Here is a 15,073-nt window from a genome sequence, read left to right on the forward strand (position 1 = left end):
CATTTTCCATTGATTGCAAATGGTGTAACATAAAAGGTTTTCTTAGAATAAGTAGGAAATATTAATGACTGAACTTCTGAACAAAAGTGGGAGAACTCTTATGTGAAGCTGCTGGATTTCAAAGTAAAATCTTCATCACCAAGAATAAAGTAATGAAGATATTATACCACAGAGACATTGTAACAAAAATAGCTTTGTACTGGTATGGAAACGGACAGATAGACCAATGGGATAAAATAGAGGACTCAGAAATAAGCTCAAACTGCCACAGTCTTCTGAATTTTTAGAATGGTGCCAACAATGTGCATTGGTTTAAAGACAGCCTCTTCAATGAATAGTGTTAGGTAAACTGGAACTCCCCATATAGAAGAATGAAACTTCTTGTACTAAAACTACCCCAGAGGTATCAAAGACTTAAATGTAAAACTAATCATCATAAAATACTACAGGAAAAACTCTTGAAGTAATAGGCATAGGCAACAAGTTTCTGAATAGAACTTCAAAAGATCTGAAAGTAATGTAAGAATTGATAAAAGGGAATGCATCAATTTACCAAGCTCCCATACTGCAAAGGAAATAGTTGTTATCATGAAGAAGCAACCTATAGAATGGGTACAAACCTTTTCCAGCTATTCATTTAACAAAAGTAGTACATCCAGATTATTTAAGAGTTCAAAAACTTAAATAATAAGACATAATACAATCAGGCAATTAAGTCAATGAGTCACTGAAAAAGTGTTCAGGAATTCTGTAAGGCTGATTCTTGCACAGCTTTCTGAATATACTGAAAGCCAAACAACTGTACATTTTAAATTGTTAAATTATTAACATTACTGTATGTGATTTTTAAAATAAATTAAAAATTTGAAAATGTGCTAAAATTTTTCTCTGTAATTTGCTACAGCTTCCTTTGAAATAAAAAATAGATTCCAAACAATAGGAAGATGGATAAAAGTTTGTACCTACACAATATACATTTCTTTGGTCATAATCATGCAGAATAATCTTTTTATCAATCTGTCTGATAAATGATGAAAATTGAAAATAATGAAATTTTTGTTTCGATATAATCTTACCCAGGGTAAGGCAAATAAGAAAGAGTTAATCAAGAACAAAATATGTATGCATGGAAATATCACAGTGAAAACGTTTTGTAGAGATAGTACTTTCAATAAAAGAAGAAAAAAATAAAGTCAAAATAAAAAAATATTGTTACACAAATGTTTGGTTATTAAGATACATAGAAATTGTATATTCATAAGTTAAAGGCACCTATAGATCATTGACTTAGCTAACCTATTTAATTTTATTAAAACATGATAATTTTTTATTTAATAAATATAAAAAAGAAAGTATTTCATTCCAAATAAAGATATGCTATGTTAGAATCATTCTCTGTGTTATTGCAGTTGTCAAAATCACATTTACTACTTCAAATTTAGGGCATTATATTCTAATTCATTTATTATGCATAATAGGTATGAACTTTTAATCAGAATATTTTATATATATATATTGAAATATCACTGGGGAAGCACCTTGTATAATTGATACACACTAATTAAAATAAACATGTCAGTCTATGATGTCATAGTATTCAACATCCATCTCACCTGAAAATAAATTTCTTGAAAGTCAGACTCATACTAGCTAATGATTTTCTCCTCTTCACTAGCCTGGCTTACTGAGTACTCAACATGAGATGAGTTTATTCAAATAGACACATTCAGTCATACATGAATGAAGGAACATGTGAAAATGTATATGTCCTTGTGTACCACAAGGCTTTAGGGTAAAAATAAAAACTTTGAAAAAAATATGAAGATCATGACTTCTCTTTCAAATAAGCATCATTCTTTCTCTTTTCTCCATGTGTACATGGGCACGCACAATTATGTGTATTGGTAAAAGCTGAAGAAATTATTCACTTATGTGCAGGATTCTAGAAGTGGTAAAGATTGAATGCTCTACTCTTTTTCTTCCCCCCCTTACAGTTCCTCTTGATTCTCATACCAGCATTGCAACCCTAGAGCTCTGAAATATCCTCTTGGGCATTTCCTTTAAAGGCTCAGTTCAGTAGTACAGACATCAAGGGATTTAGGGCTTCAGGAACATGCATGTACATATATCGTAGGGTTCTAGTTTTTTTGAACAATACCATGAACATCTGGACAAGATAGCATTCAAGTCATTGCTTCAACATCCAGAAATTAGGTAACAAATGGAATACAAAAGCAGATACAGTCATGTCAGAATATTTTGTTGTTAATAGTGAATAGGTAGGAGAAATACTTTATTAATGTGCTTAAGAGGGTTCAAGAGTGTGCTAGTTGTTTATATTTTCAGAAATGCAGATTTTATTTGATTAATCCAACTGAAAGTCATGAGCATTAAAAAAGTTTGGTTTTTTTTTCTAATGAAAAGTTATTTCCCAAATTCTGAGATTGCAATTTACTGTCAATTTTGATGATGTCTATGAATATGTATACTTCTGTTATCCTACAAGGAATCGTTGGAAATAATGAAAGTCAAGTGAAATCACCACATGAACATCAGAAAGATTTGGAGAAGATTTCCTGATCATTTCATAATATTGTTTCTTCTTATGTGTCTCCTCTGATCCTCAAAAAAAGAGTGTAATTCACTTGCCTCAAGTCTAGGGAGTTCGCTATTACTTCATTCACTTTCTTTTTTGAAAAATCATAGTGCATATAATAGTTGTACATTGTGATATTTGCATATGGTCTTACAACATGTGTTAATTTGGTTCACCCCTTTGCCTTCTCCCTCATCTCCCCTCATCCCTTCTTAGAACAATTCCAACAGATTGTGTTGCTCTATTTTCATACATGAATACAAAAAGTTTCCACCATATTTGCCCTCTTTCACCCTCTCTTTTTGCCCTCCTCTCTCCCACTTTACCCACCTCGAGATAGGACTGGTTTTACCTTTTTATCCTTCATGTTTTAAAAATGTATATTGATTGTTTTAGGGGATTTTTGTGTTGGTATTTCAGTCTCCAAGTTTATGAGTATTTTCTGCTGTGTGTTTTGTTGTTTAGGTCTAGCTTTATTCCATGTAGTCAGACAGAATTCAAGGGGTAAGGTCAATTTTTTTTATATTTATTGAAATTTGTTTTGTGCCCTAAAAAATATATATTTGGTGCAAGTTCCATGGGCTGCTGAGACGAATATAATAATTTACATTCTGTTGCATGATGGAATACTTTGTAGAAGTCTGTCAGTCCCCCTTGACCTACAGTGTCATTCAATTCAAAGGTTTCAATTTTGAGTTTTTGTCTGGATACCCTATCTATTTGGGATAGTGGAGTACTAAGCCTCTTACTTTCACTATGTTGGGGTCTATCTGTGTTTTTAAGTCTATTATGTTTAGTGAAGTTGGATGCACTAACATGGCAACATATAAATTGACAATTGTTATTTCTCTTGACATATTGTTCCTTTTATTAGTATGAAGTGATCTTCTTCGTCTCCTTTGACTTACTTAGGTTTGAAGTCTACATTAAGTTGGTAAATCTTTCTCCAACCTTTCATCTTAAGTCATTGTTTGTTTCTATCTATAAGGTGAGTTTCTTATAAGCAACAAATTGTTTCATCTTCCTCTTTGATAATGAGTGACCAATTGATGCCTTTTGATGGTGGATTTGAGGTAATTTACACTAAATGTTAATATAGAGGTATGTTGTGATTCCTTTTATTTAGTTGTTTTGTTATATAGTGATTTGTGTGAGTGCAATTAATAACATGCTACCCTCTAATTATGTTTCTACCCTTCTCTTGAGGTTTAGCAATTTCCATACTTTCATGGCTATGCTCATTTTCATCTTCTCTGTGTAAGATTCCTTTGAGCATCTTCTGGATGCTGGTTAAGTGGCCATGTACTATTTCAGTTTCTGTTTTTCAAGGAAGGTTTTTATTTCTTCTTTAATTTTGAATCATAGCTTTACTAAGTAGAGTATTTCAGGACGAAATGGTTTTCTTTCAGTGCTTGAAATACCTCAGTTTCAAGCCCTTCTTGCTTTAAGGATTCTTTTGAAAAACATATGCTGTTATTTTGATCAGTTTAGCTTTATATGCTGATTTTTCTCTATTACAACCTTCAATATTCTTTACTGTTAACTGTGCTAGTTGTTTTAACTATAATATTCTATGGAGAGATTCTATTTTGGTCATGTCTGTTTGGAGTCCTAGAGAATTTCTGTACCTGGTTGGGCAACTCTTTCTCAAGATTTGGGAAGTTTTATGCTGCTACTTTGTTGATTATGTTTCCTATACCTTTAGCTTGTACTTCTTATTTGATGCCCATGGTTCATAGGTTTGGCCATTTGATGGAGTTGCAGAGTTCTTACACATTCCTTTCACAACTCCTCCATCTTTTCTCTCAGTATTTGTATTTTTTTTCTTTAACATCTATTTGTCTTTGAGTCTTGAAATTCTGTCTTCCCCTTTTCCCACCTGTATCCTTTTTGGTATAGAAGAGGAGATGTGTAGTGGGGGATAAGGAAAGGGGGAGTATTAGTATGAGATGTGGGGGCTAGGTGTTAATATTTTGTAAATATGTAATTAAGACATTGTGGAGGAGGATGCTATTATCAGGAATTGCAGAGGGATAGGAAGGATGGTAGTAGTGTGTAAATAGGTATAATAGACTACTTGTTGAGTGGTTAGTGTAGAGGAGACAGTGGGGGAAAAAGAGGTGAAGAAGAGGAAGATAAACTGAAGTAAGGAAGAAAAAAGAGAAAGCAAAAATCAGGGGGGAAGAAAAGAATGTAGAACAAGAGAGGGCCAAGCAAATTAAAATTTCAACAGAAAGGAAAACAGAGATAATTTTTAAAAAACAATATATATTGTCCAAATTTCTTCCTTTTTAAGGAGGTGAGTGGATTTCCTCTGAGTTCATCATGCACTGGACACTTCTCCACAATATCTAATTCAGGTGTTGTCCCTTTTGACAGGGACCTTCTCTAGGTCTCTGCTCCTCCTTAGGATTTGTATGTTGGGCTGGTTGGCAAGTGATGGTGACCCTCTCTAACCAGACAGTTTGGGAGGGGTTCCACTCAGGATATTTAAGCCCAACCTCCTCTTGTTGGGATGGGAAATCGGTGTTGGCTTTTTTGAGTAGGTAGGTTGTCAAAGTGGTTCCCTGATGAGATGACGTGTGAGCAATTGCCATTTCCTCCTGCCTGCTGGACAAACTGGAGAGCTAGACTTTAGCCAAAAAGCTGTTTGACCAAAAGCTCTTCTCTCATGAGGCACTTAGTTTTAGCTCACTACTAGGTTCTCCAATGTGGTCAAATGCATTATTATTTTGCAGAGGCTGCAAAGATTGAGCTGTTCCTTCTACACACAGACTTGATCAGCTCAGTACTTTGTATAGAGAGTCATGACTGTGCTTTCCCTCTGACACCAGGCAGAGCAGGATATTTTACTCCAATTTTTAGACCAACATCTTTGTTCAACAGTGATGCACTCAGTCCCTGTAAGCTGTAAGCCCCCTTCCACTGGGAGGGGGGAGATGCAGAAAGCTCATGTGAATGGCTTTGTAGTTTCTTCCTATTGGCATCTGGGGTTGGCAGCCCAGGTCACAGATGGCAGTCAGAGTATCATGGTGTGTTCAGGACAATACAGGTGCTTGCAGAACTCATTGTATACTCCTCCACATTGATTTTTTTTGGTCTGTGGAGAAAAAGGAAAGGAAAAAAAATGGAAAAAGTAAAAACAATGGCTTTCATAATGCTCAGGCTACTGGGGCTATTTTTTGCATAAAAAGCTAATTTTGAGGTTCCTCCTTGAAAATTTGGTCTGCCTATGTGTTGGTGGCATTTACTTGGTGGAATAGCCAGCTTCCTCTACCCTTGCTACCCAGAACCAGAAGAATTCTGTCAGAATTGTGAAGACTTAAGAGTTCAGGGGTCTATCAGCTATGTACTTTTGGTCCCTCTCCCATCAAGAAGTATTTTTGAAATCTGAATTCCAAAAAATAGGAAAGTCAAGAGTATAAATAAATTCCAAGACACATATGACCTAGCAAAGTTGAACTGAAAAGCTGTAAACAATTAAAAAATCTATAATCTGGAACATTATTGAATCACTGAAAATTTCCCAACAAAGAGAACCCAGTAGTGGATAGGTTCACTGTTAAATTCCCTTTAAAGAAAAGCTAAGAGAAATGACCCAAGCCTTGTATGCACATATGAATAATAAAACAATAAAAAAAGAAAAACTAAGATCCATGCCTCCTAAAAATATTCCATAAAATAAAAAAAGAAAGCATACTATCAATGTTATTTTTTGAAGCCAGGATTACCTTGGCATAAAAAACAGAAAAAGATACAACTTAAAGAGAAAATGATAGATCATTTTCCTTGACATACACAAATACAAAATTGTCAATTAAACAGTGAGTCTAATTCAGAATATATTAAAATGACCATATACCATAATCATATTGGTTTCATACTAGAGACAAAAAAAGGTATAAAATACACATGTGAATTAATTTTATACAGCACATGAGTAGAATGAAGAAAAAAATGACATGGACATCTCATTAGATCCAAAAAAAGCAGTTGACAATATTCAACATAACTTCACGATTGAACCTATTTAGAAACTAGGGATAGAAGAAATATACTGCAATATAATAATGTCAATATACTAGAAACACATGATATGATCCTGTACTTAAAAGGCCCCAGAAACTCCATCAGGAAACTCTGAGATCTGATTAACACTTCTGGCAAGATAGTTGTTACAAAAGAAATGCAAAAAATCAGTCAGATTTTAATATTCCAGTAATGAAGATGCTAAGAAAGAAATAAGAAAAAGAGCTCCAGTCACAATAGCCTCAAAAAAGATAAAATTGCTTGGAATGACTTAGCTAATTAGTAGAAAGACTTCTACAATGAAAACTATAAAACATTGGAAAAGAAACTGTAGCAGTCCATAAAATATGGAAAGTTTTCCCATGTTCATAGATCAGCAAAATTAAACTGTGAAAATTAACATACTACCAGTAATGATCTCCAGGTTCAAAGCAATCTCCATTAAAACTCCAGTGACATTCTTCACAGGAATAGAAAAAACAATCTTACAATTCTTATAAAAGTGGAAAAGACAATGAAGAGCCTAAGCAATCCAGAGGGGAAAGAAGGGCATATGTTGGAAGTATTACAATACCTGACTTTAAATTACACTACAGACCAACAGTAAAAAAAATAGAATGGCATTGGCACAAAACCAGACGGATAGGACAATGGAATAGAATAGAGGAATCAGAAGTAATCTCACACTGCTACAGCCTTCTGAATTTTTAGATTGGTGCCAATAATGTGCATTGGGTTAAAGATGGCCTCTTCAATGAGTGGTGTTGGGAAAACTCAACATAGAACAATATGTACAAGAGCAACCTGAAATGGATCAAAGACCTAAATGTAAAGGTCTTTCATCTGAAAGTACTACAGGAAAACAGGAAAAACACTAGAAGTAATAGGCATAGGCAATGACTTTCTGAACAGAATTCCAGTGTATCTGAAATTAATGCAAGAATTGATAAATGGGACTGCATCAATTTAGAAAACTCCTATACAGGAAAGGAAACAATTATTGTCATGAAGAAACAGCCTATAGAATGGGTGAAAATCTTTTCCAGTTATTCATTTAACAAGGGAAGTGTTTTCAAGTTATTTGAGAGCTCAAAAATATTTAATACCAAATATAATCCAATAAATAAACTAATTGAATTGACAGTTACCAAAAATATTCAGTAGTTCTGTACTTTGATGGTTGCACATTTTCTTGAATATAGTGAAAGCCACTCAACTCTACATTTAAATTATCAAAATGATTAACATTGTGGTATGTGATTTTTAAATAAATTAAAAATATGAAGTGCTAAATTTTTTCTAATTTGCTGTAGTTTCCTTCGAAATAAAAATAGATTTCAAACAATAGGAAAATGGATAAAGAAGTGTGTCACTACACAATGTACTTTTCTTTGTACTATTCTGCCACAGTAAGGCAAAATAATACTTTTATCAATTTCTTGACAAAATGATATCAGTTGAAAATAATGAAATGTATGTTTTAAAACAGGGTTATCCAGGGGAGAGGGAATACGAAAGAGTAATAGAGGGCATGAACTTAATATAAGCACATAAAATTTATACATGGAAATATCACAATAAAAACCCTTTGTAGAGATAATTTCTTCTTGTAAAAATAAAATCAAAATAAAAAGTAATAAAATAAAATGTTGTTACATGAACATTTTGTCATAAAGATTCATAGAAATTGTCTATTTTGAAATGCAACAGTGTTATAGATTATTGAATTTGAAAATCTATTTTTATCACAACCTATTTTCAATTTTATCTTTAATAAATACATACAATCATTATTTTTTCTAATTAAAGGTATGTGATGATAGAATCATTTTGGTGTTACTGCGATTTTCCACATCTTCTTTTTTTTTTGAAAAATAAAAAGTTCACTTTTATTTAGTACTTACTGTGTGGTAGGCACTCCCACATCTTCTTTACTACTTCAAAATTAGGGCATCTTATTCTCACTAACTTATTTATTTATTATGTATAATAAATACAAATTTCTAATCAGAATATGTTATATGCATATATTGAAATATCACTGTAAAAGCACCTTGTAGAGTTGATATATACTAATTAAAATAAACATGAACTGTTGATGTATGTCTATGATATCATAATGTTCATAAATCATCTCACTTGAAAATATATTTCTAGAAAGTCAGAGTCATGCTATCTAATGATTTTCTCCTAGTTACTTATCTGACTTGTTGAGTACTCAACATTAGATGAGTTTGATCAAACAGACATATGGAGTCATAGATGAATAAAAGAACATGTGAAAGTGTGTGTGCCCTTGTGTATCACAAGGTTTTAAGTAGAAAATAACAACTCTGAAAAAATATTAGAATTATGAATTTTCACATAAGCATAATTTCATCCTATTTTCCCCCAAATGTAAATGGGCACACAAGTATATGTATTGGCACATGCAGAAGAAATTATTCACTTGTTTGTGGAGATCCTAGAGGTGGTAAGGATTGAAAACTCCACTCTTTCTTCCTCCCTTACAGTTCATTTTGATTCTCATACCAGCATTGCAACCCTAGCACTCTGAAATATCCTCTTGGGTATTCCTTTAAAGGCTCAGTTCAGTTGGACAGACACCAAGGGATTTAGGGATTGAGGACCTTGCATGTAAATATATAGTAAGATTGTGGTATTTTTGACCAATACCTGGGGAAGATTGCATTCAAATTGCTGTTTTAACATCCAGAAATTAGATAATAAAGGGAATTAAAAGGCAGACAGAGTCTTGTCAGCATTTTTTGTTGTTAGTAGTAGATATGTAAGAGAGAGATTTTCTTAATATGTACATTGAGTTCAAGTATATACTAGTTGATTATAATATTTTCAGAGATGCAAATATGATATGATAAATCCAGCTGAAAGTTATGAGTATTGTAAATTTGTTTTTTCCAAGGAAAAGTTTATTCACCAAATATTCAGATTACAATTCACTGTCACTTTCAGTGATAATTATGAATATCTATATTTCTGCTGATGTACAAGGAATCATTGGAAATATTGGAAGTCAAGTTAAATCACCACATGACCAACAGAAATTGTTGGAGAAGACTTCCCGATCATTTCAGAATATTGGTTCTTCTTACCTATCTCCTTTGTCTCTCAGAAAGAGAGTGTAATTCACTTGCCTCAGGTCTGGGGAGATTTAGTTATTACTTCTTCCATTCATTTTATCTTTTAAAACAACATATTAGCATATAATAGTTGTACACAGATACATTGTGGTATTTACATATGCTCTTACAACATGTAAGAGCCTTCTGCCTTCACCCCTCTGCCTTCTCCCTCATCTCTCCTCACCCCTTCTTAGAACAATCTGAACAGGATTTATCATTCTATTTTCATACACGAATACAAAATACATCTACCCTATTTACCCTCTTTTACCTTCTTTTTTTGCCCTCCTCTCTTCCATTGGTATCCACCCTCAGATAGGACCTGTTTTACATTCCTGTCCTTCATTTTTCAAAAGTGTGTATTGATTGTTCAAGGGGATTTTTGCCTTAGTATTTCAGGCATGTATACCTCATAGTTTAATAACAAAATAGAATTTATGCACCATCTGGAATGTTGAGAGAGAAATATATGTTGTAAACTTTGAATATTGTCAAGTTAAGAATAAAACTTCTCTATGGGATTTGGATAAGGAAAGACAATGTTTTCCAAGTTGTGGTTTATAATGGTGATATTCTTATTCAGTATTATTACTTCAGTAGATTTACTTAGTCACAGCTTTATGAGTCTATTTTGCTTTCAGAAAAGCAAGGTAATATAGAATTGAATATATATTCAATTATAGAATTGAATATATTTTTATTTTAGTTTTATTTGGAATGGAAAAGTGTAATTTTAATTTTTGTTAGTACCCTATTACATGATATGAGCTTGCAGCCTTAGTTGAAAGATGCTAAACATATCAAAGATGAGACCTGAGCTTCTAATGTAACAATAAGGCCAGACTTATCAATTAAATTCATAATTATAACAAAACAGGAGACAGATAAATAGAATGCTTATTTCTTTTTAAAAGGTATACCTTCAGAACACAACACAGGTCATTTCAGGCATATAAATCCTCTTCCCTGTTTATCCATAATTTTCCTACTTGCTAATGTGGGACAAAAACATGTCATAGTTGTTCAGATTTTTGAGAAGTAGAAACAAGTAATGAACTGAATTTCTCAGAAATTTGTGATCATTTTAAAGCTAAGAGGGAGGTCTAGTACACTATTTCAGTTGTTCTATGGATATTTAAATTGTTTTGTAATGAAACACTTTCATTAAAAGACAAGGTTAATCTACAATATTAGCCCTTTGAGATCTTTGTTACTTAGGGGAAGAAAGGGCAGAAATTGACTAGAAGGTAGCATGGGATAAGTAGGTTCTTGGTTTTATAAGTATATCATTGAACTTAATGCAAGTTAACTTTGTACATGCATTTGTGTATGCCTATTTTACAATAATAAATACTTTACTAAAATATATTTCTTGTTTTTCCACAGTAATTGGTTATAACTTATAGATGCATGTGATATTAAATATATTATTTAATATATACAAATATATATTATTAATATATACTAATGTATTAATACTAATATATAAATACTAGTATATATTAAATAATATATATTTGAATGTACACATGTATAAATTCTTATTTTCTTTTTTTCTATTTTACGGATGGAACTAGATATCATCATGTTAGGCAAAATGACTCCAACTGAGAAAGTCAAACCTTGTATATTCTTCTCATATATAAAATCTAGTCCTTAAAAGTGAATAACAGAAATATAAAGCAGTTGTTTGTTTAGTTAATGAAAAGTTACATTGAACAATTTAAAAGTAATATGGAATGCAAATATTTATTTCCAGCCAGACAGAAAAAACTTTATGACAATTTTGGTATAGAAGGAAATAGTTCTAATTTTATAACTCATTATTCCTTGGTCCATAATGGAAGCTGTATGACTTCTCTAACCTCACAATTATTGACACAATAATATCAGTGTTAATGAATAGGAAACCAAGGATTAGTCAATAACTTGTGATTATTTACAATCTCCAATTTTCAATTTTGTGCTGATTTTCATAGAACTAGGAAGACAGTCAAGATTTTCCATTATTTTACTTGTGAAAAACTGTATTAAACATGGAGATGAAACAATTTATGCAATGAGTTTAAATTACCCTGTGACAACCATTTTATCTATTGTTTCCAAAAGTGATCTTAACACAACATACACTGTCTTTTGTTTCTAATTTTACTGACATTGATATTTCCTATCTAATTTTGCAGCATATTTGGTAGGTTTATATGGCTAATGTGTCCGAAATTGAGACACTCTTTTCAGGATCTAATCTGTCATCCTTCAGGACAATACAAGGAGGTAGGTAGAAAACGGAACAATGAATAACTTGACATCATTGATTTATATACCATCCTAAACAATGTTAAATGTCTACTTAACAAACACTGAAAGATAAATTTAACAAACACTGTGAATGCATACACATTATGTCTAACAAGGACAAAGATTAAGTCTCCTAAATGATGGAGGACTGAATCCAGCATTCATACTTAAAAAGTGAGATTCCCAGTAACCCTCCATTTCACAGTAGCCATCTCTTACTCTACTGGCAGCTGGTCTTTATTCCTAAAGTATATATTTGTAGATTCTTCTCTTAGAAAGTGAAAAGTGATTGCAAAACAATAGTAATTAAAAATATGAAGAAACAAAGGAGACAAACGAACAATCTCAGTAAATCCACAATTGAGGCACACTTACAATCTTGATGTGAGTAAGCACACAGGTATTCTTACCCACATACTTAAGCATACTTAAAGAGCATCTTCTTAAGTATGAACTAATAGTTCAAGATGAGCAGGTATTTACTTGACTCAGACATTTGAGAAACAATGCTGAAACAAAAGTTCCAAAACCAAATATATTAAAAATTAATTATTAAAAAATAGACATGATTGAAACAATACATTTGAAGGAAAGTAAATATTTATCTCCATATATCTTTATTAATGTCTTGACCTATTTTAATGAAAATTGAGGTCATTATTTGAGTTAAGATAAAGTCACTGAACATGTCTAGATAGACACTGCCCACTCTACAGGTTTGATCATTTTATCCCACTATATATTTAAAATCTTACATTAATTTCATTTTAACATGGAAACCTTTAAAAAATGAGGAAAGATAAATATTGTACACTTTGTAGAACTAAACAACAAACGTCTGTTTTTAATACTTAAACTTAATTGTAAACAAAAGATAATATCACCAGATTCAGATTGTTTACAATAGTAAGTCACTTGTCAAAAAAACTATGCCATATGCATATATTCTGCAGGCTTTATTTAATTGTTTTCAGTCCTGCTCCCTTCATTATAATATCATTGTCTGGACTCTTCAAGTAAACAAATATGTCCAAGATTGGTAAGTTAATTAAAATCATAATGAATAGAATATAAAAATATAGTATTATTTTATATAATTCTTTGACCTTAGAAAGGTCACTAACTTAATTGTTGACTAACTTTGTTAGCATACCATTTTCAAACTCATTGCACTATATGCATTCATAAAAATTTGAAAGGGTAAGTCAGTATTTCACAAAAACTCAACTACATGAAAGGTAAGTTCTTTTATATATATTTTGTAAACTATTCTCCTGCATAATAATTGTCCATGAATCCAACTCTCTAAATAATATCCACATTAGGTCCCTGAAGCAATCAACTCAGTAGAAAAGCCCAATGTAGGAATAAGACTGCAATATCATCACATACATATTTTCCTACATTTATGACTTACCATATGGATGATGGTGAACAAGGTCCTAATTTATTCTAATATATTCTTCCTCAGTTAGGTTAAGAGATGGTACTAAAATATGATGTACATTAACAAATTTTTGTGGTGAATTACTGTATTAACAAAGAGAATGTGTTATCTGCCAGATTTCCTGTTTTATGAGATGTCTGATAAAATGAATGAGAGGCTAAGAACAATAAAGCTGTTGAATTTACACTTAATATCACAATCTTAGCTAAGTCCATTTTATAATAATGTCATAATGACAACGTAAGACTGGTAACACTAAACTTTTTCCACTTTGTTCCAATTTCTCAGAGATTCCAACAACTTTAAGTTCCAGGTCTCTGAGTTCATTCTGATGGGATTCCCAGGCATTGACAGCTGGCAGCACTGGCTCTCCTTGCCCCTGGTTATGCTCTACCTTTTGTCTTTCATTGCCAACATCCTTGTCCTGACCATCATCAACAGAGAGGCAGCATTGCACCAGCCTTTGTATCATTTTCTGGGCATCCTCGCTGTGGTGGACATGGGACTGGCTACCACTATCATGCCTAAGATTTTGGCCATCTTATGGTTCAATGCTAAGGCCATCAGTCTCCTTGAGTGCTTTGCTCAGATATTTGCCATCCATTGTTTTGTGGCTGTGGAGTCAGGTATCTTTGTTTGCATGTCTATAGATAGGTTTGTAGCCATTTGCAAACCACTGCAGTATCCATCAATGATTACTAAATCTTTTGTGGTCAAACCAACTGTGTTCATGGCACTCAGAAACAGTCTGTGTCCCCTCTCAGTGCCTGTATTGGCTGCACAGAGATCTTATTACTCTCGGAACCAAATAGAGCACTGTCTTTGTTCTAACCTTGGAGTCACTAGCTTATCCTGTGATGACAGGAAAATCAACAGTATCAACCAACTCATTCTGGCTTGGACAATCATGGGAAGTGACCTGAGTTTGATTGTTTTATCATATACTTTCATTCTGAAGTCTGTGCTGAAATTAAACTCAATAGAAGCTGCATTCAAGGCCTTAAGTACCTGATCTTCACACCTCATCCTAATCCTTTCCTTCTACACTATCATCATCGTCATTTCCACCACTCATAGTGCAGCAATGAAAATTCCACTTATCCCAGTCCTACTCAATGTGCGGCACAATGTTATTCCCCCTGCCCTCAACACATGGTGTAAGCACTGAAGAATATGGGCTCAGGCAGAGCTTATTTTAAGGTACTTAGGCTGGAAATCAAGGGAAAAATAACCTGGCGTTAATATGTAGTTTTATTTTCTAAATATACTTATCCATTACATTCTTCATTGATTTCAAATGGTGAAAACTATATAATAAGGAACAGTGGCAGGTTTTCACTAACATACTAACATAAGTAGTCACTGTCAACAATATTCAGGAGTTTATGTAAGTTTTACAGTTTGTTACTGAGCAAAGAATATGAATATGAATTTTTTAGATGATATGAAAGTCACCAAGATATAACCCAAAATATTCGTCATTATGCAAATTCCAGTTGAAATCACAATAATATGTCAGTGCATCTTCTATTTTGGGTATTATCTTTCTAAAAGTTAACC

General features: G+C 32.7%; 1 pseudogene; it reads left to right on the forward strand.

Moving 5' to 3' along the window:
* Positions 1 to 7,349: 7,349 nt before the first annotated feature.
* LOC109676418 (olfactory receptor 56B2-like) lies at positions 7,350 to 14,681 on the forward strand (annotated as a pseudogene).
* Positions 14,682 to 15,073: the final 392 nt, after the last annotated feature.

Source organism: Castor canadensis, chromosome 1 (genome assembly GCF_047511655.1).
Source record: "Castor canadensis chromosome 1, mCasCan1.hap1v2, whole genome shotgun sequence".
Lineage (NCBI taxonomy): Eukaryota > Metazoa > Chordata > Mammalia > Rodentia > Castoridae > Castor > Castor canadensis.